Source organism: Danio rerio, chromosome 14 (assembly GCF_049306965.1).
Source record: "Danio rerio strain Tuebingen ecotype United States chromosome 14, GRCz12tu, whole genome shotgun sequence".
Taxonomy (NCBI): Eukaryota; Metazoa; Chordata; class Actinopteri; order Cypriniformes; family Danionidae; genus Danio; species Danio rerio.
Window position 1 is genome coordinate 45656370 of NC_133189.1, and position 24044 is coordinate 45680413.

The 24044-nt window shown below is 36.6% G+C and overlaps 1 protein-coding gene across 11 annotated transcripts in view; it reads right to left on the reverse strand.

Moving 5' to 3' along the window:
• Positions 1–24044, reverse strand: part of drp2 (dystrophin related protein 2) — a 336153-nt gene that overhangs the window by 143213 nt on the left and 168896 nt on the right.

Below are 24044 nucleotides of genomic sequence, written 5' to 3' on the forward strand. Positions count from 1 at the left end.
TCTGTTAAGATTATACTCAACATCTCAATATGTATCACAGAAAAATTTTATATTGCAATGTCAGGTTTTGTCCCAACATCATGCAGCCCTAAGACATTTTAACATTTAAAAAAAAAAACTAAAAAACATCCAACATACTACAAATGTGAGCAACTCAAGCATCTGCTTTAATATCCAAAGCAACTTGTGCTAAATTTAATTCAAGGTCACAGGTTTGCAGTATGATCTCATTAAAGCGTTAGTTCACCCAAAAATGAAAATTCTGTTATTAATTACTCAGCCTCATGTCGTTCCAAACCCCCGGGACCTTTCTTCATCTTCAGAATACAAATGAAGATATTTTAGGTTGAATCTGAGTGCTCTCTCATCCTCCTGAGACAGCGAGGATTCTGACTCCTTCAAAGTTAAATAAAAACCTAAAACCTCCTTATGATTTTAGTGATTCAATCGAAATATTATCAAGAATACTTTTATGCTGCTCTCATAAATCAAAAATTATTTTGTGGATGCACTTGTGCATTGTTTCAAACTGAGAATGTTTCATGTGGGCATCTGGAATATACACAAGTACGTGCACCCTATACTGACACCGAGAAGAAGAAACTGTTGAATAAAGTCCTTATAAACATCGTCAAATCATGGACAACGTCAAAACACGGACTGTTTTGACTGGTCTGTTGGAACTAAACGAAAGTGAATGTGTATTTACAGAATTAAAATGTTTGGGTGGACTATTCTAATGTTTTTTGAGTGGGAAATGTGGTTCTAACTCACTTATGCTTCCTTGTCTGCTTACTTTTGATGCTTTACAAAACTACTTCAAGCCTCACAGCACCTAAAAAATACACATCTTGCAAGTGAAGAGCTTCACTGATGTACGGATTGAATTGAATGTATTAAATCAATAAGATTCATTACATATGCATCGCTGATCTTAACATTAGCATATGCCACACATTCCTACTTTGACACCAAAATGGCTTCAATCTGTAGTGTAATCGATCCCATTTCTTTAGCCAAGTCTTTTGATGAAATTCTATGTAGATGAAAGTCAATATGATCATTTTCCACTTCAGCATATGGGCGGGGAATATATGATATGATAATATAAGCCAGCCAGAACCACATTTCCACATAGTCCACGCGAAATTTACAATTCTGTCAGTAAATACTCTCTCTTGTGTAGTTCCAACAAAGTCAAAACAGGTTCCAAAAACAGTCGATGCTTTGACAATGTTTATAATGACTTTATTCCACATTTTAATGCTCATTTTCCACTTTAGCAGACCACCCTGACCATGTCTACATATGTGCATTGAAATTAGGGCTGCACAATATATTACAATGTGTGCATCTACAATAGGCATATCGCAGGATCTGCAATGTTGAGTTGGGATTATTTAGGGATATATATATATATATATATATATATATATATATATATATATATATATATATATATATATATATATATATATATATATATATATATATTGGATTATATTGCCACACAGTTCAAAATATATGACATTTGTAAAATTACAGCAGTTTAACAGTAATGAAGTAAAAGTTTATCATTTTGCGAGAGTTTAATGCTGGGTTGTCAATCTCAATTCCTGGAGGGCCGCAGCTCTGCACAGTTTACTTCCTGCCTTGTTTCAAAACACTTACCTGTAGGTTTCAAACAAGCCTGAAGGACTCAATTAGTTTGTTCAGGTGTGTTTGTTTAAAGTAGAAACTAAACTGTGTAGGGCTGCGGCCCTCCAGAAATTGAGTTTAGCATCCCTGGTTTAAAGTATAAAGGAACATGAAGTTTTATCATTTGTAACTTCACAGCAAAATCCTCTAAGTAAAATTTACTCAGTTGAGATAGTATTTGTTCCCACCCTAAATTGAGTTAAAGTTACTCAAGTTAATGAGAAAATGAAAGAATCAATTAAGTGATGATTGAGCACTGATGATGAACTCCTGCTGTTATTAAGCAGAAACACAGAAGAGAAACAAAAAACTACAACTGAAATCAGTCACAGCCTTAGATGATGTAATACATTGAATCTCTCGAAATCTCAGCAGAGGATTATTAAGCAACTCAGCAAACAGCAGCTTTACCTTTTTAAAACCTGTTTGTCCTTATTTTAAGAGGGACCAAATACTCTCTGAACTAACAAAATTTTATAAAATAAAATAACTTGATTGACTATTTAAACAGTTAAGCTTTTGCAGTGTTATTTTACACTTGATTTTTCCAATTTCTGAATACTATTTGACCAGCCTGAAAACAATAAGGCAATGTATATTTCACTTTTATATTTGCTCTATTGTGTTTATTTATGCTCGTTTATTAGGCAGCACAGTGGTGCAGTGGGTAGCTCAGCAGGAAGGTCGCTGGTTCAAGCCCCAGCTGGGTCAGTTGTTGTTTCAGTGGATAATTTGCATGTATTTTCCCATGCTTGCATGGGTTTCCTCAGGGTGTGGAGTTCAAGTTGGCGGTTCATTTCGCTGTAGCGACCCCAGATTAATAAAGGGACTTAGCCAAAAAGATAATGAATTTAATTTATTAGTCATTTAAAGTTTATTACATTTCATGCATCATTCACCCCCCTACAGAATCATCACAATTAATCTAAAATTAAGAAATTATTCGTAAATAGAACTATTCAAGTCATCTGGTGAAACAGTATAGATATTGCGATATAAATCGCAGGAATAGAAAATATCGCAATGTCAGACTTTTCCAATAACATGCTGCTCTAATTGATATGCTGTCATGTGATTACATATTTGTAAGTGTTTAGAATTTCCTTCCACAATATGTGAATATTGTATGTGAGTTTCCACAATATGTGAAAAAATCTTCAAAACATAGCAAATATTCAAATTTTGATATCAATTTCTTTTCAGTTTCTGGTCGACATAAAGTTAAAGTCAAAATTATTCACCCTCCTGTGAATTTTTTAAAATATTTAAAATATTTCCCAAATGACATTTAACAGAACAGGGGATATTTCACAGTATTTCCTACAATATTTTTTTACTGCTGGAGAAAATCTTATTTGTTTAATTCCGGCTAAAATAAAAGCAGTTTTTAATTTTAAACAATTTTAAGATCAATATTATTAGCCCACTTAATCAATACTTCTTTCGATTTCAATTACTTGCTTACTGCAATTACAGTAACTTACCTAAATAGCCTAATTAACTTAGTTAAACCTTTGAATTGTACTTTAAGCTGACCATTAGCATCTTAAAACATATCTAGAAAAATATTATGTACTGTCATCATGGCAAAAATAAAATAATTCAGTTATTAGAAATTAGTCATTAAAACTAGTATCTTTATAAATGTGTTGAAAACAATCTTCTCTCCCTTAAAACAGAAATTAGGGAAAAATATATAGTAGGGCTAATAATTGAAATCCCTGAACAAAATGAGCACAAGATAACATGATCAGTGTTCAGCAGTCACTTAATTAAATAAACCTGGCTAGAGGTTGCAGACATTTAGCAAGATGCTGTAAACGTTCCTCAGAGATTTTGGTCTATATTTGCAGGAAAGCATCAGACAGTTGTCAGCTACACATACATGATTTAAATCTCCAATCCCAGCACATCCCTGAAGGTGCTCTATTGGATTGAGATCTGGTGAGTGTGGGGGTCATATGAATATAATGAACTCGCTGTCATCTTCAAGAAAGCAGTTTGAGCTGATTTGTGCGCTTTGTGACAGGTAGTGTTATCCTGTAGGACTTAGCCTTCGCAAGATTGGTACACTGTGATCCACTCAAAACTCAGGTATAGGCTGTGGCTTTGAAGCAATGCAAAGTGGGTACAAAGTGTCCTGAGAAAATATCTCTGATATCATTAAATCACCAGCAGAAGCCTGAAATGTTCATATAAGGCAGGATGAACTCATGCGTTCATGTTGTTTTTGGTAAATCTGATCATCTATCATTCAAATCCCGGATCCAAAGTCATTTATTCATGTGATGATTTTAAAATAAACATGTAAAAGATATTTGTCAGATGTAATTCATTCTAATTCAGCCTTAAAAACTGCCAAGGTGCAAGCATTTAATCTTTAAAACACTATGATTTTGTCAAAACCTGATATTCTGACTCTGATTGGCTGTTGTCATTTTCCTCTTATCTTGACTCCCGCCATTAGTGTTCACTTTTGGGCCGCTTGTGCCAATAGCGGAACAACAACTATTGGAGAGGCGAGGATAAAGATATTAAGAATGTAATTTATCACACGTCTCAATACTTTTATAATGTATTGTAGCTCATGTGCTTAAGCGTTTAATATGTTGAGCATTTAGAGATGCTCTTCTGAAGATCTAAGTTGCAACGAGAAGTCAGTCATTTAAGTTACTATTGCCTTTCTATCAGCTCTAGCCATTTCCCTCAGGCCCAAACACTGCATTGCAAACATAGAACTGCCTCTGACTAGATATTTTTTAGTACCATTCCTTGTATACCATTTCCCAGCAGTTTCTGAATCTCTCAGAACAGCCTGACACCAACAACAATGTTCATAGTTTCTTAAACCACCTTTAATCCACATTCTAATGCTCAGTTTCAACTTTAACAGAGCGTCTTCTCCATGTCTTCACATAGGGCTGCACGATTCTGGCTAAAAATAAGAATCAGAATTATTTTTATTAAAATCAAGATCAAGATTTTCTTACGATTCTGTAGATGTTAAATAGAGGTTAATATGAATAGGCCATTATTATTGTTATTTCGCAAACATATTGTAAAACTACAATAATAATATTAAGTCATAACTTTAAAATGCAATAGGATCGAATCAGGGGTGTCCAAAGTTGGTCCTGGAGGGCCAGTGTCCTGGAGAGTTTAGCTCCATCCATAATCAAACACCTGAACAAGCTAATCAAGCTCTTATTAGGTATACTAGAAACTTCCAGGCAGGTGCGTTGAAGCAAGTTGGAGCTGAAGTCAGCAGGACACAAGTTCTCCAGGATGGACTTAGGACACCCTGATTTAAATGACGTGCTTGGCAATTTCACTTTTACTGCCGAGTGCCGATTCCTCAGTTCAACAAACTGAACCCTATTTACAACTTTATTACCTGTTATTCACAGCCTATGCAAGTTCTGTTCACTAAAGAAGGCATCATTGGTGGGCACGTGCGCGTCCTCTAGGTAGTAAACAAACAGCTCGCGGTCAGCTCACATGTGATTTTGTGGCTGCGAATACATCATTACATTAGGACAGAAATGACATTTTTGGTTAAATCATATCATATAAATACGGTATAGGACATTTTTAACGCCCTTTGGAGGTGTCCATATTGCTGTGAAGACTTGTGCAACCACTTTTATGCTTCTCCCTGACCTTGAATATATAATTGGATGAATCGTAGGAAAGCTGAATTAAGATGCGTAACGTGTAGGGTCGAATCGAGATTGTGATCTTTTTTCGATTAATTGTGCAGCCCTATCCACACATGTGCATTGATACAATGTCATGTGATTACATATTTGTAAGTTTATAATTTCAGAAATATTTCTATAAATATGTTCATGTAATATGATTCAACTGCTGCCAATAAATACACTTCAAGTACTTAAAGGTTTATCCACACATTATGAACAAACTTGGTTTCCTCAATATCATAAAAAAATAAAAATAGGCCTTAACAATATCTTGTTTAATCTTGGACATATTGCACCAAAATATATTGCGATAAACAATGTTATTGTCATTTTATGCCACTCATATAATGCTAGAATGACAGTATAGTAGGATCACAATGCAAGAACACGCATCTATAAAACACATAATATTTTATTCTTAAGAATATTTAATTTAATTATAGTCATTTTATAAATTTAATAATTAGGTATAGGAATCAAAATGTGAAAACGCATATCCTAAATTAATAATAATACATGTTAACAATAACAAGTGCAAGGTGAACTAGGGTTGGGTCGACAGATGATGCTATCAAGACATTTTCGGGAGCAGTGCACATCAGAGAGTTTATCAAGGATGTAGCGCTGATCACGTCTCACTATATTTGTTAAACGTGATATTTAATTAATCTTGTCTCTGTCTGACGACTTCGGTCTTTTGAATCTATCAGGTAACGTGTCACAGTGTCACTGCTTCTATCTTTCGTTCACACGTAAAACATACCCTAAACAAATAATAATACAACAAACAAGGTAAAAAGCAACAGAGGATGCGATATCTGCTGCCAGATCTTTTTTCAGTTGTCCGACACCCGCATGAAAATATTGACCTTATTCTAAAATGCGGAAGTGCGCCTGTTTTCGCGATTGTTTTAGAACTTCCGATTCAGTCGCCTATGGGAGAAATGACTAGGAATAATAAACCGTAGAAAACGGTCAAACTACTTGCTCTACAAACAAATGTTTGCATGACTATATAGACCAAGTAGAATAATGTAATAAGGAAATATCAGTTTTCAACATCAAACAGTGAAACGAGCAGTTTGTAATGCCTAAAAATGAATGGAAGTGAATGAGACCAGAAGTCTCGAGCCAAAAAGATTCAAATGGCTGCGCCCGCTCGTCGGTGGAGAATAAGGTGAATACTAAAGTAATCTACAGCAAATACTAGTGTTTTTTTAACCATACCAATACTTAGACCTCCATTTAATATAGAGATGTTGCACAATCAACTAAAATGTCACTAGAATTGGTTTTTATGTATGGGCGATATATATTGCATCACCAAAAATGATTGAGGTCGTGTCCATGCGCTGTGCGATAAGTGGATATATTGATTATTGTGACAGGCCCACATACAAATATACAAAACATTAATAATAATCCATTTCTTTTCAGTTTCTGGTTGACGCATGTAGCTCTGAGCACTCCAATGATGCACAGCAGATGATGAACAAGCCATCGAGATGGTCTCATAACAAAGTAGTCTGAGAAGACTGCATATCAATATGTTCATTTATGTGCAGCCCTAATAGAAATACTATTACAAATACTAATGTGATCAGGATGGAGTTTTATTCCCAAGGAACACTGAAAAAAGAATTCAATTTCACATTACAAGTTACTTTAGATAAATGTAGAAACGTTAACCTGTCTCAATTTGGCAGATCAATGCGAAACACAAACAGATAAAACTCATTAGCTGAAATCTGTCTCTTTGGTCATGCTGTATGATAACCATCAGTCAGGGATCAGCTTTGCGGATCAGCTAATAACTAAATGCTGAAGATAAAAGAGAGGTGGCTGCTGATATCCTTTCTCTTTCATTTGTGTTTGAGTTTCACAAGCCTAGCCTACGGCTCTGTGCGCCATTCTCTTTGAGGCCTGTCCTCTCAACGACACCGGTCTCCAAATGTAACACTGAATGAAAAAGAAAAGTGGGGGATTTGTCTGCGAGCACAGATCCATAGATGCAAAAGAACCCATCGGCTAACAAAAGCGATAGCGCCATGGGGAAAATGAGCCCTTACAGTTCAGCACTGCCCGTCTCGCCTCTTTCATTACCCTACATTCTGTTTATAAGACACAGTTAAGCAAACACAATGGGTCGCCGCACAGGCACTTACATGAATACAAATACCTCACCTGTATTATCAGCCGGTTCCTTATATGTCATTGTGTATGCATAAACAATCCATTGAAACACGCCGTCTGAATATATCATAAGCATTGAGATGCAAAAAAGAATATATTTCCTGCAAGTGAGTTTTAGATATGCATCCCGCCTAGACGCTCATATATTCATACATTCACTCACATCCAATAAAGCCCAGCTTAAAGCATGAATTATCTGTGACAGATGTGTACAGAAGATTTAAAGGTGCAATATGGTGCATTGATTCAATGAGTTAAATTGTTCTCTGATATCTACATAGTTGGTATGTGGCTTAGGCAAGTTCAAAAATTCTCTAGAAATGGTTTTACATGCTTATTTATTACGCCAGTAAATTCACCAAGAATCAGAAACTCCATATTGACCCTATTTGGAAGGGTTATGAATATTAATGCAGGGCTCGAAGTTGTGGTCATTCTGTTTTCATATGCGCCTGAAATTTAAGCTATGTTACCTCATAATATATTTGGGAGCATTTGTGCGACTGCATATATCGGGTGTAGTGCGACCTGTTTTGTTTTTTTTCTAAAACTGTGCTGAATCGATCTTCACAAATGTTCGCAAATGTCAGATAAATGTACAATCTAACACTGTACACACCATCACTAAAGAAGCTCGCCTTTACTAAGTTTAAACTGATGCCGCTTATAACAAAGAGCGGTGGTCATCAGGAGAATCCTGCTCTGCCCGCCTCATATATTGGGTCGGCTGACTCGCCAGCTTTATTCCACAAACACAGAGAAATGTAAATCAGCGCATAACGAGACTTAGAATTAAAATGACAAACTAAAACCAACATTTTAAAAGAGAGACATTTCTTCCTTTATTTTGTCCGGTCGTTCTTGAGGTGTATATTATTTTTCTATTTAATTACTGATGACTGCTTTGCAGCTTTAAGTCTTGAAATGAATGATGTATTATAATTTGACAAAACAAAATTTCATTTGTTTTGTAGCAGAAATAGTATTTATTAAACTGACATGCATATAAAACAATAGTAAAAAATAAATATTACTTACTGCATTGCTTCATTTGTGTTAAGCAAACCATCAATTTATTTTTCATAAAGTAACAATAGCACTTTTTATAGCAGGTAACTCACACTCAAGCACATTCAAGGCACCATGATCATGAGAAATGTAATTCATTGTTAGTATTATTGACATCATCGTCATCATTAATATTTTATAATTATTAGACATTCATTTTGGAATTATTGCACAAAGTCATCACAGCACTAGTTAGATAGTGGTTTCTGGCTTTTGTTAGTCCTAATTTATGTTATTTTCAAATACAAAACATCCCTTAATATACAATTCACAGCGGTGCTCATTCATTTTTGGTGGGTGCTGAAATTTTTTTCTGGTGCTCCTAAATTTTTTCTGGTGCTCCTAAATATTTAATGTTGGGAGCACCGGTGCTACCAAGAAAAACAGTTAATTTCGAGCCCTGTTAATGAGCTCTCTGTGCTTTGTTAGCCTGATATTCATCAGGATTTTACCAGGAGTTGGTAGTTGTCTATTCATACTAACGATGCTACAGCCGCCGTTCAAATCCTATATCTAATACCTGTGCAGAAATCAACAGCACAACTGGGTTGTGACATATTTTGCCAGATTGAGGTAAATCAATGCTTCGAGATTTGAATATTTTTCAATTGTTTGAGGCTTCACCAAACTCACCACTGTTTACTGAGTGTAACCACAGATACAGGGACACTGGAGCGTTTCAAAGCCACAGTTCATCAGCGGATCGCTCGTATGTCAGCTTACAAACTAACCAGCTGATTGATGTGACTTTAAAGCGCTCCAGTGTCTCTGTATCTGTGGTTGAACAGATACACTGATGATTGCGGTGAACTGATGACCTTCACGGCCAATTACAGTCATTTTTGTTGAGCATGTGAACACAATGGCAAATCAGTGGTGTTCAAGAATGCTCCTCAGTGTTTAAATGTTCACGGGAAATGGACGTTTTTAAAACTTCTGTCCCGATTAGTACCGAATTCCAGTATTGTGATAACCCAAATCCAAAACCATTTGGATCCAAATAATAAAAGTACAAATTACGAAGAATTCAGACAATTTTCTTTATCTTTAAGATCATACTTTATATTAAACCTGACTAATTCACATATTTTAGTAAATGAAGAAAAATTAGAACATGTTTTATAAAAAAAGATGGCTTTACATGAAAACGAGGAATCAATTATGTTTGAGGCTCATAGTATGACATTTCAAAGTTCTGCTCTCTTATATTTCAGCTATGCCGGGTATATTCAGATTTTTAAGGGTAGCTCACTGGCTAGGCTTAGGTAGTATGAGTCAAAGACAGCTAAACTGTTCAAAAACCAGAGACTACTGTATGTTGGGGTGGTCTATCCTTAGTCAACTGTACCATTAGCTTCCCCAAAGCCAAACTTGTGCCAACTTAGAGATGATGAGTGCCGCTTAAGTGCCTGGCAGGCTCTCCCAGCAAGAATTCCATTCAGCCTTACTACAATTTCTCATTTCTCTATGGGACAGATATTTTCACACACTGAGCACCCCATGCTGTTGGTTGTTTATGTCAATGCATGATTATTATTTTCTCAAAGAGCTGTCGGCACAACTGTATCAGCAGTGTATTGTGTCTACCAAGCAAAAGAGAGCAATCCGCTCTGGCCCACACTGATAGATGAGCGCGCCGGACAAGCTTTATTTGATTTAATCCCCACAAACACAGCCGGGTAGACTTATACTTAATAATTCATGCGCTTCGAAATCCCTTTTGACTCGTTCATTCATTAGGGTGTCTGAATAGTACATTTATTTGCAAGGCCAAGCAAACCTCGAAAACACCACAGCTCGACCTCTCACAAACATTTTCTTTTTTGTTGTTGTTGTTGCTCTTCATCTCGAGTCCCATGTCATGATGCAACTGATGCGGTTTCCAACAAGCGTATGAGGACTGAACAACTGTCGGGAACAAACACAAATATGTGGATTTCAGCAAAGTTAGAAAAGGTTGTGTTTACACATTTCGAAAGTTCCTCGTAATGAGTAGACTGTCAAAATATGGGCTGAGCTTAAAATAACCTAGCTGAAAAGACCGGTGTGAATTTCTGTGCTGGTCCAGGCTGGCTTTATAAGGGGGAAGTTGAGTACCAGCTCCATTTAAAAAAAATATCCAAAAAAATGTATTTTTCCAACCAGCATGGTCAAACATCCCACTAAAATATTCTGACCATGTTACCTGCAATAATATTATCGACAAAATCAGTAGTGAATCTACAGTTCAATTCAATTCAATTTATATTTAAATCTATAGCACTTTTACAATGTAGATTGTGTCAAAGCAGCTGAACATAGAAGTTCTAGTAAACTGAAACAGTTCAGTCCAGTTTTCAGTTGAAGTTCAGTTCAGTGTGGTTAAATTTTCACTGCTGGAAGTCCTAATACTGAAGAGCAAATCCAACAATGCACAGCTCCACAAGTCTCAAAATCAAGCAAGCCAGTGGCGGTGCAGGAGAAACATATAATAGTCTAATTTTTACAATTATTTATTTTTATTTTTTTGGTGAGTGGGTTTGACAAACCACCTGTAACAAATTCTTTCCTCCCTATACACCAGACACTTTCTTATAAACACTCTATGTTACTTGGTGAGGTAAAACTCCATTTAAATAAATAAATAATAGAATATATATATATCACTAGGGTTGGGTACCGAAACTCTGTGCATTATGGCACCGGTACCAATGTAACCGGTATGCACCAGATCAAATCATCATTTGAATTTCGGTACCTAATTTTGGTGCCACTGGTGCTGCAACAAGAACGTAAGCTTTATCAATAGGTGCACAAAAGCATACATAAGTACGTGTTGTGTCACACCATCTCTAAACATTTCATTCTAAACAACTTTGAGGGATAAGGACACTGTCAGCGATGTTAGGTGTTTGTTCTTTGTTGCTTAGATATAAAAGGCAAAGCACGAAGTATGACAACTTCCTTCATCAACACGCATGATCGCAGTCATCAAATTTGCTTAAACTAAGCATTCTAAAGCATAGGTATATTTTACAAGCAAGGATTCTGACACACTAACGTGAAACAGATGCTTTACAAAAGTTCTGTGTAAGGGGGAAACGTCAAACACATCAAAAAACAAAACTAAACATTTGAAGACACATCTTAAAGGCAGAGGAATGCTGTCTTTGACAGCTTGCAACATTATCTGGCACTTTCACTGACTACATTTACATGGACACCAATGCTCTAATTTTAGTATGATTAAGACAATACTACCAGCAAATTTTGATGACCTTAAAGGGCTACAGAATCCCATGACAAGCAGAGGTTTTGTCTTTCCATTTAGGGTTCGGTATCAAATTCCATTAAAACAACACTCTTCCACCATTCCGTATTTTGTACTCGCATCCAATCCCTCAGTTTGTTAGGGGGGCATGAATGAAATGTTCCAGAATGAAAGTGAAAGTGTTGAACTGCAGTTAAAGTCAACAAATTAAAAATGAAACACCCGAAATTACAGAAATGTTGATAGCGTGGTGATGCAATGACATTACTGGATCTATGTGCTATAACCTGTAAAACGCGCTCATGAAATGAACATTTAAAAAGCAACTCAAGTAAACACATTCAAAATGTTATTGTCTTTTTCAGATAAGGCAAATAATTAGATTAGGCTACTGATGTCCATAACGTAGTCACAAATCCTCACCCTAGAAAAAAAATTTTCTCTGATTTTGATGATAGCCTTTCCTCAGGTTAGTTGTATGCTAATGTAATGTTAATAGTATAATGCAAATCTTGCATTCAACAATCAACTGATCAAAAGAAATATATTAATGCAGTTCTAATGTATTAAATATAAATCGAAGTATACTTTGAACTTTGTAAGAGTTCACACTTAGCTGATGATTGATTATAAAGCTTGTTTGGCATGCTCTCCCGGGAGAGAGCCCTGAGCTCATAAGATCCTCGAGCCCGGGGCTCCCTCCTGTTTGAAAGGCGAGAGGGGAGTTTGAGCTCAGATAGATCTCGAGAAATAACCTGCTGTAGTAGCTAATGAACAGATAGTGATTGCTTTTAAGAGATAACTACTTACTAGGAGCTTGTCTATGGTGCCGATTTGGATTAGTCAATTAACTTAAGTTGCATGTTTTTAAATGGTGGGAGGAAACCGGAGAACCCGGGGGAAACCCAAGTGAGCATGGGGTGAAATTGTAAACTCCTCACAGAAATGTCAGATGGCTTAGTAAGGACTAGAACCAGTAACATTCTTGCTGTGAAGCAACAGTGCTAACCACTGGGCCACCGTACCACCCTTCTGGGAAAGGAGGAGGAATAGGGGTGGGAGGGGGTATTCTTCACAGCGAAGGTGGTTCTTATATGAAATTTAGGGTATTTATAGTAGCTTAGGAATCGTCTGATTCCTGAATCATGAATTGAATAATGCAGGACCGGCTGCAATCAATCATAAGCACGTGATCCTCACAAAATTAGTTTATAAATAAACCTCACTAATATTGCTCAATTAAAACATATATATTTTTTAAATGTCAAATAATTTTGTGGCTCAAAAGTATTGGTTCTGGCACTGATATTATTTTAAAAGTATTGATTTAGCACCGTTTTTAAAATAACCCCAAACGATACCCAACCCTAGATATCACCTTTTTTGGGGAAAATACATTATATTTTATAACTCCAGATTAACTATACAACTCAATTCTTTCGGATTATGAGTGTAACTTATTTGCGTGCACCTTTTGTAAAGCTGCTTTAAAACTAAATATATTCTAAAAGCACTATACAAAACAAATTTAATTGATTTGAACTCAGTTCAGTTGAGTTCAGTTGAGTTGATTTGAGTTTTGTTCAATCATCCAATCACAAATTTACATCGCTAAGTACAGGTAAAACAATGTCTGAAATGCTTTGAACTTATCCACTTTCCAACCCTTCCAAAGGTACAGTAGTCAAAATCCATACAATCAGATTGCACAGAGTAAATGTTCAGGTGGTCTATTGCGAAATTGTGATCATAATGGAATGCATTGAGAGAATAAAAAACATCAAACCAAAGTATTCTCCAAAACCGAAGCTGCTTTCCACATCTTTTTCAATCACCTGCTTTTCCTCTAAATAATAAGCCATGTAACATTCATTCAATAGTTCTCAATAATACATCACACTTAGCGCTTCCATCAAATTGATATAGAGCATGATGAAATAAGTCAACAGAATCATGAGAAACACTTTAGAATGCATGTTGTTGCCTAGTAGAAATGAGGCCTATTGAATATGTGAATGAATCAATAAAAGCTACTACATTTTCTTTTTACTTAGTGTTTTATATAATGTAGCTCAAACAACTGCATCTATGCTGCCTCTAAAAAGAATGTTAAAGCACTTCTAGAACAGTCACTTTAATTAAAATAGAAATAAAACTTATTGGTAATTTGCTACAGTTTGCCATGGTAAGTGAATGCAATAAGAAAAGTAATAGTAGATGCATATTAGTAAAATATGATGTACTGTCATCATGGCAAAAATATACAGGGGGGGGGGGGGGGCGGCTAATAAATAAAAAAAAACTTTCTGTATCCCTTCTGGCTGGTGAATCAGCAGGATTATTCTGGTGAAGTTTGCTGACCAGAGAAAATCTTGCTGGTAAACATAGTTAAGAAGTCAGGTCACCTGCAGACCAGCATTAAAACACAACAGACTCTTGAGGACAAGCAAAGCAGAAAACAAATCCATCTGCATTCTTATCCTGCAACGATCTATAGCAATAATACTATTCCTAACCTATTTATTACAAAAATATATATATTTTAATGCACAATTTATGCTTTTAACAAACTATTAACCAAGATTTATAGCTCAATAGTTAACTTATTAGCTGCTTATGAATAGTTCGTATAGTGGTTGGGTGTACGCATTGGGTAAACAGTTAATATCTTAAGAATAGACAGGCAATAAATGAGCAATATCACACAAGTACACTGAAAAAAAATATTCAAAGATGACTCCTTGGATTTTCTCAATTATTTTACGTTAAGTGGTTATAAACAAATTATTTGGGCTGAATTTAAACAAACAAATTAAGTTGAACATTATTAAATTTAACTTGTTTGTTTAAATTTAACACAAATAAATTGTTTTCAACAGTTCTGCATGCAACACTTTTTTCAGTCTGCAATAAAGCTGTATAAGGCACTGGTGGGAGGGGTGCAATGGCTTGAGGCCACAGGCAGAGTGCCTTCGTGCCCTACCAGTGACAATATACAACCATATCGCACAGCTACGAGTGTGATATTGCATTTATACAACAGTTCCATGGCATAATTGTGTGTATAACAAAGAAAATCAAACCTTTTTGTATAAGGAACTACTTTCTTCTGCCATCTGCAGTTGACGTCAGAACAGCAGAAACTGTTGCTACTTCAACAACATCACTTTAGAGCTAGTATTTGAATGATTCTCTACCGTAATGTCTGAAATAATGACAAAACAGCTGATTTTGCTTACATTTTAGGATTATAAGGCTGAACAGCATGAAATGTCATCAGTCTACAAAGATTTCCCAGTATTTATCTGTTGCAATTGAGAGATCACAATAATTAAGCATGAAAAAGTCAAAGCAAAGCAAACACTAGCAGATTACTATGGTATAAATACAGCATTACAAGATACAAAAGACAATGATCGACTAAGAATGTCACTTACTTTTTGTAATGTAACGTAATGTGTATTTATATTGCACATTTATTGTGTATGGCCAAACACCCAAAGCGTTTCACGATCAAGAGGGGAGTCTCCCCACACCACCACCAGTGTGCAGCATCCACTTAGATGATGCGATGGCAGCCACAAGACAACAGCGCCAGTGCGCTCACCACACACCAGCTTTTGGACCTTGGTTTAACATTTCATCCAAAAGACGGCGCCCACTGACAGTGTAGTGTTCCCTTCACTTTTTACTGGGGCATTAGGACTCATACAGACCACAGTTTGAGTGCCCCCTGGTGGCCTCTCTAACATGACTTCCAACAGCAACCTAGTTTACCCATGTGGTCTCCCATCCAGGTACTGCCCAGGCTCAGTCTTGCTTAGCTTCAGTGATTAAACAGTCTTGGGCTGCAGGGTGATATGACTGTGTAAATTTTCTATAATGATTTGTTTAACTAATAGCTTGAAATTTATGCAGAGTTTTTCTCCCTGAGAATTTATGTGGTCTCTGTTGCCATCTTGTGGCGGAACGCGAATCTTATGTTCTATCCCTTTGCATCCTGATGACCACCAACATGTTGAATCAACCAAATTCTAAATATTTAAAAAAAAATTACTTTCTTTATAAATAAACTGCATCAATTCAATCTAAACAACTATTCTCACCTAAAAAAAAGCCTCAAAAGTACATTATGTTGTCCAACAGCTGCAATACATGTCAAGCTGTAGTGAGTTTATTGATCAACTTATCATGTGGGCGGAGTAATACACAAGAGTGAAGAGGTTGTATGAGTGCTGATATTGCAGAATATCGCACAGCTATCAGCCAATCAGATTTCAAGAACCAGATAAAACTTTTGTAAATGCCAGTAAAGTAAATGGTATGAATTGTTACTTAAACTACAGTGTTACCAAAAATATTAGAGACCTAATTAATTTTTGACCGTGGCTTTAAAAAAGAAAATGTACTATGTCAGTGGTCAATAGAACATATCAGTGGCAGCCAAAAATCTTTTAAAATATCTTATTATGTGCTGCACAGTAGAAGAAAAAAAATCAAACAGGTTTAAATAATAGAGTAAATGACTTCAGGATTTTCATTTCTGTGTGAATAATCACTTTAATGGTCTACAGCTAACAAAAGAATCATGCTGCCAGCCAACACGGTTAACCATCTACCTTTAATAATTTAAAGAACGTTTAAGTACATCTTACTTCCAAAACAAGCCCAGAGCGGTGAGAGAACATTACATTTCCTTTTTCTTTCTCACTCAGATGCACAAAGCACTTTTTATTACATGTCAAGTCTGACATGACAGTGGACCCATTAGCAAAAGGGGTTTTAACATTCTAATCTCAGAGCCCAAAACTCAGAGAAAGGACAGCAATTAGCATGCTGTTAGTGCTCAATCAAGCCTTTTTCTGCATGCTGCTAAAAAGACGGGATGAGGCTTTGAGGATAGCCGAAAGGTCAGCATGCTCTCCCCTGCCGTTTAACGCCGAATCTGGAATAAAATAGAATTGAACTGCAAAGGCCTTCTGTCTATTACAAGCTCTGCATTTATACTCATGCAAATGTATGTGGAATGACATCAATAGACCAAGGTTATTACAGTTAAGCATTCTGAATTTTATTTTATTTTAATACTTTGGTTTAACTGTGTTGTACTTGAGTTTTGGTTTGTTTAAATAAAGGCTTTGTAAGTTTTATACGAAGAAAATATTTCTATTTAGCTTTTATATATTTAGGTTTAACAATTTAACAGACTTAACAGAGCATGTCCAGTGTCGACCAAAGTTTAGAGTTTGCACAGCTTTTATTAACCCTTGTAAACCTCTTAGTAATAAAAATGAAGCAATTGTTTGAGCAAACACTGAGGCTATGTCTACACTAATACATTTTAAAATAGCGCTTTCATCTAAAAATGCTCCATGTCCACACTATCGTTTTCAATCCTTTCCGTCATTCCCACTAGTGATGGGAAGTTCGAATCATTTTACTGACTCGGACCTTTGAGTTTTGTTCATTGAGCTGAACAAATCTTTTTTCAAATCATTTTGTTCAATTTGCCAAAATATTCTTAAAATATTACGAGCTGCTTCCAAACTCATCTACAATTACACCAAACGTTGATTACACAATGACAGATGACAAAGTCATATCTAGAATGCTATAAGAAAGAGAAAATAATCCTTTGTTTACCTGGTCTTTTGTCAATGATTATGTCAGCTCACCTCTTCTGATGGGTCTAAACATTTGAGTAGTTCATTCACATCACACAGACAGTCCCGTATAAGCTTAACCAAAGCACACAGTCTGAGCTGAAAGAAGCCATGATTAACTGACAGCACGTAAAGAGATGACTCGAACCAAAGGACTCAAGAAATGAACAAACAGAGAACAGAGAGGATGCAGTTAAAAATTAGAATTTTATTTAGTATAAGGATGAACAAAGGCAGCTGCCGTTCCTCGACCACCCGTGGGAGTCTGGTGAGAATAACAGAAGATCGACCTCGGCTCTCTCAGAGCGGAGCGAGAGCTATAGCTGGCGAGCGCAGGTGATGAGCTGGAAATCAACAGCGAGGAGGCTGCGCAGATCACAGGTAAGCATAAAGTAATAAGTTATAAATCAAAGTAACTGGACTGACTAGACTGGAATAAAAGTATAGTTCTCTTGAGAGCGAGAGAGTTTGTCCGTAGGCTTTAATGAACACAATAATCCGACGAAGTGTAACAAGACGGGGCAGGTAGGTATATATATATATGTATATATATATATATATATATATATATATATATATATATATATATATATATATATATATATATACAGAGAGACAGAGAGAGAGAAAGAGAGAGAGAGAGAGAGAGAGAGAGAGAGAGAGAGGCAAATAGGATCAAATAGAAACAGCTGAGTAATGCATGCATGCCAGCGCTTATTGAAAGGAGAAACAGCTGAAGTGAACAACAGAGAAGATTAGATCAAACCTGACTCATGACACAAAAGGCTGGTTTATACTTTTGTGTCAAGTGATCGGCGTGACCCACAGCACATGCAGTGTGCGCAGCCGTGCATTTATACTTCTGCTTGCTGTTTGTGTTGCTCTGCAATAACACTTCTGAAACGCTAGCTGGCAGTGAGGTGTTTATTTTCCTGTGTCGAGTTTCTTCACTGGTGTTCTGAATGCTGCCTTATTGTAAAAGTGGCTCAAACTCGCTCATTTTGAGGCGGGAATTGGCAAGCATGCAACAACTGCTATCATAAGGTGAACACAAAGCAACAGTTTCCATCTAGAGCTCCTTCACGGGACTCCACACTTGTAAACACAGTGCAGCTCTCACCTCTGCCCACACTCGTCAGCAATACCAAGTCCACCAATCACAGAACTTCCGCTAAGCGGGGTTGCAACGTGTAGCTAAATTTTTTGAGAGGTGCACGACTCAGTCCACATGTAGGCTGCGGAGGAGCATACATGTAAATCAGCCTTAAGCCGACGGAAAATGAATGAATGAATGAACATCAGAATGAGGGAACCTGGCACATTTCCCCAGTTAGTGCAGTCCGTTTGGCATATGCTAATCCAGCAATCACGCTCGGATCCACACCAAAACAAATGGTCCGAGATCACCTGAATGAAGGGGTCTCGGCTCAACTGAAATGAACTCTGAAGCGGATCGATTGTAGTGAGAAAGCAGTATATTCCAATGAATTAATGAACCAGCCTTTATAACATTGTATTATGGATATGTAATAGGTATATATACGGCTATATGAACAGAGTATTATGAAGGATTCGGATTTCTGCTTTCCAATCCGTCTCATCATGGACCAACGTTTATCCTTTTCATCATCCTGTTTCTCAGTATTTAACTGTGATTTTAATTAATGAATAAGTTAACACATTGCTTAATATAAGAATGTTCAGTGCATTTGCCTGTCTCTTTATAACTATTTTCAGAAGCCACCAATCTAGGTCAGAGGTCACGGAGGCCCCATTTACACTAGTGCGTTTTAGTTTTAAAACGGCGTTGTAGAATGAAAACGATCCGCGTCCACACTCGCGTTTTACCCAGCGTTTCTGAACAGCTCTCCGTCCACACCAAAACGCTGAAAACGCACATCACGTGACCACACACACACACTCGGGCAAGCGCTCCAGCATTTCTACCCAGATGAGAGCTCTGCTTGTCGGACTGCTCATCACGCATCTCCCGCTGGATCTAATCTCACTATATTTGCTAAACGTGATATTTCAATCATGTTGTTGTCTTTATCTAACGACATAGGCCAATTCCCTGACTTTGGTCATTGGAATCTATTAAGTTACTTGTTCACGGGTAACATGTTTTGGTTAAGCGCAAAGATAAGTTAATGATAAATCCAGGTACATTGACTGATCGCTCGTCTTTATTTCCTACAATGTATAAACTTATTGTATGCTATACTTTTATAATTATCGATTATTAAAACTGATATTCAGCAAAAGAGAGGGTGTGTTTCGTATTTTCACTGAAAGGAGGCAGTTGTTATCGGCTCCGTTTTGTTATAAATATGCACACAGTGAAGATGACGCTCATATATGCAGCACGACGCCTCAACATTTCTGCTGTCTAAGTTGCTAATATTAAAAAGAAAATAGGCAGTTCCTTAAATCATGTTTACATTTTATTGTTGAGAAAGTGAAACAACGTAGCCAAGGTGATGTGAATGAAGTTATAAAGTACACTGTTCACTTTGAAGATTTACCCGTGTCCTCGGTATGTTTTCCATATCAAACTGAGAAGGGGGAGACTGCAGCCTTGATCAAACTTGCGAAGTCTTAACTTACAAGAAGAGGAGGATGCGAGACTGAACTGTGTGTGGGCTACTTAATATTGAGGAAAAGCCCCAATCAGATAGGCGAACGTTTGCAGCCCCGCCTCCGTTTTCAGATGTCTCCGTCTTTCCCTATCCACACTGAGACGGAGCTGCACCGTTTTAGAATGAAAACGGCCTCTCCAGCGTTTTCAAAAAGCTCCGTTTTCGGCGCTCGAGAACTCCGGCGTAGTGTGGACGGATGGCGTAACCGTAGCAAAACTTATGCGTTTTCAAACTAAAACGCACTAGTGTAAACGGGGCCGGAGACCTTGAGTGGAACTGAGGGCTGAGGACTGGAAACAACTGTTCCTATTGTTATTTCTATGAGTTAATACTGTCAGAAATGTCTAAAGTGATTTTGCTATATTTACGGTTAAATCTTTTAAAGTGATTCTACTTTTTATTCAAGATAGACTTTGTGTAGTAAGAATATAACTGACTGAATGTAGATTGTACCAGTTTTTAACCAGTTTCGATAAAGACGGCTAACAGTACAGTCAGCCTTGGATAAGAAACAGATTAAACTTTAAGTGTGTGTGTTCTATTTGATTGTTGATCACAGGTCTGGAGTCAGCTCTAATCAGTCTAAGGGATGTCTGACGTTTATGCTTAAGATATTGTTCAGAATATACGCACAAACCCCACGTGGAAATGTTCCTAGTCTATCTGTGTTTTAACCAATCAGGTTAGGACACCTGTATGTGTGACGCAGTTAATGACGTCATGTGAGAGTATAATTGTTATTGATTGGTGATCGTACGCAGAGCGGCCTAGGAACTCATTGCGAGTGTTGTTGCTGGCTTCTGCGAATGAAACTGCAAACTATCTTCAGTAAACTTGATTTATTTATTTAAATCTCTGACTCCGGCTCTTCTTCATCTACCAGACTGGTCATTCTTTAGGTTAAACTGTAAACTATCCCTACAATTATGAGTAGGGCGAGATGTCATTCCTAACGGTAAATGTTCGTTTCAATTCAAATACGAAAGTGAAACATGCTGAACTATTAACGAGAGCTCCTTATCCGTTAGGAAATTTGACCGAACAGCAGGTTTGGTTTATCTGTTAGTTCTCTCTATAATGTAAAGCCTGTAATGCATATTTCTAGCCAACGTTTATGTGTGAGAAAGTTTTACCTCTGATTTATATCTGGTGATGATGTCTGTCAGTGTCACCATTCAAGATTAAAGCGCAGCTTTTTGCTTATAATGTCTTATTGTTCATTGCCATAACTTAAAATAAGGACACATGACAGCTGAGCGGGACTCTGAAAAATAAACTGATGCTCTCTGACCAATGTGACGAGAGTAGTTTAACTTGTTTTTTACTATTTTGGTCCGCTTAGAAACTTTGCCGTGTGAAAGCAAACCGCACCAAGAACACAGTGCAACATTGTAATACTTTTATTCCCTGTTTCAAAACAAAACTATCGATCTACAGGTGTGAAAGCACCAGTCACCGCTAGTTTACACCTCAAAAATGCAGCACGACACAATCTCAAATTAGAATCAAAGCCGTGGCAGTTCACATGTGTTAATTATTTTACAATCCACACAGACAAAGAGATGCTTTGAGCAGATTTAGAGATGTGGGTTTTGAGTCGCACCATCAGCGCCCACTCACAGAGGTGAGAAACATCCAGGCACGTCTGCAAATCACACATTCCCAGCATGCCTCGGTCCACCCATAAACCCCCTCGGCCACATAGCCCCCCGGTCACAGCACATTCACTGCCATGTGTGTGTGAGTGGACCCCAACGAAGCCAAACATTCTGATGAGAATGACAAAGACGAGCTCTGTTCTGCCCCGCAAGCAAGTCTGTTTGATTTCTCTCTGTCACACTGCCTGGGAGAGGCAAAACAACAGCTCAAATTTCAAGTCAGTTATTCATGATTTGTTGTGCTCTGAAACGCAATCTACAAAGTCTAGCAGTGATTCAGCATTAGGTATCAGGGAAATAATGCCAGTACTACAAAAACAACAAGGGAAATACAAACAAAAACCCTGACTATAACCCATTCATTTAGAAATGTGCACATACATGACCTCTCTGTGAAACCTTGGCTAAAGTCGCATCAAATATTTCTGAAAAAAGAGTGTCAAAAATGTAAAAGCCATAAAAAACATGCCATTTCTGTTTATTAGAGTAAATTATAATTAATTTTATGACAGTACAACCCACTAGATCAGTGGTCACCAAACTTGGTCCTGGAGGGCCGGTGTCCTGCAGATATTAGTTCCAACCCTAATCAAACACACCTGAACAAGCTAATCAAGGTCTTACAAGGTATACTTGAAACATCCAGGCAGGTGTGTTGAAGCAAGTTGGAGCTAAACCCTGTAGGGACATCGGCCCTCCAGGACCGAGATTGGTGACCCCTGCACTAGATCATGTCATTCGCCAGTTAGAAAGCGTTACAGTACTTTATAATACTACAATTCTGAACAAAAACTTTTTATATATAGCACCTTTTCAGGTGTGTAGTAATATTTCATGCATGCAAGGATCGCTGGTCTCACTCTCTCACATGCTTTGTCCTTAAGCGACTACTGAATGCTTAGTGATTGGCCGGCAGGCTGCAGGAATTGAATTTTTTACCAAGCCATCCTTATATGCTATTTCAGAGAGAATATTCAGAGTAGCAAAGTAAGTAATATAGGGGGCGCATCACAGGTTGTCATTGTTTAAAAGTGAACCATTGTGAATATAAACCAACTTCAGCTCTGTAAAGCAGGCTAGGCGGAATAGCAATATTTACTGATGTTTTGCTGTTAAATTAAATAAAATCTACATTATCGATGCTGTAAAAGGGCCCTGTTTAAAAAGATTTAGGATTTAAAGATTTATTTACAATATTTCAATGAATTTAAGACTTTTTAAGGCCTAAAATTCCAAACACTGAAGAGCAAATCCTCTATTTTTGAGATAGCCAGATATCTATTGAAGAACTGTATTTTTATTCCAGACTATTTTGTTTAAATTATTTCAATTTGGGTTTAGTTTGTGGTCATTTTTGCTTATTGTTATTATTATTATTAATTTATTATTATTATTATTATTTGTAGGTCAACTTCGAGATAAGTCTGCGTAGATTTGTCCACTTCTTCAACTGTTCACTTTGTTTTGAAGCTTAACATGTGTCAAAATAACCAGCTTCCTTTAATTTTACAAAAGGTAAAATAAAAAAATTAAAAATGTAAAAAATAATGAGGTGATTAGATATTGATTATAGCATCAATATCTAATCACCTCATTATTTTTTACATTTTACATTACAAGTTGATAAATTCCGAGTCGGTAAGGGCAGCATTTATGAAGTGCAAGCAAGTGATAGCAGACTGCTTAACAGCTACATCTTGGTGGAACTGCAGCAAATTATGACATAAAATGTCCTATAGCTGATTATTTGTGGAGGATGATGAGACTCAAAAAGCTGAGGGGGAATTTGAAGGGGAAAAAATGAATTATCATGTCATAATTATGACTCATAACCCAAAAAAAGTCAGGATTATATATTTATATTTTACATATTTATTAAATTATCAAGCTAATTTAAATATTTTAACATTTGATTTTACTAATAAGCTAATTTTGTGCCACCATCAAAAGTTTCATTGTTTTTTAAATGCTTTTTGGACCTTCACATTTTAAAAACTAGACATGTTTAACAAAACTTTAAGAATTTTTACTTTATTTATTTATTTATTTATTTATTTATTTGACATGGACATCACAATTACAGTGGATAACCAAATGTATTTGTTTAAGTGTTTTAGCAAACTTGCTAATTCTCAACACCTGTCCACAGGAGGCTTGACAAAATGAAAACAAAA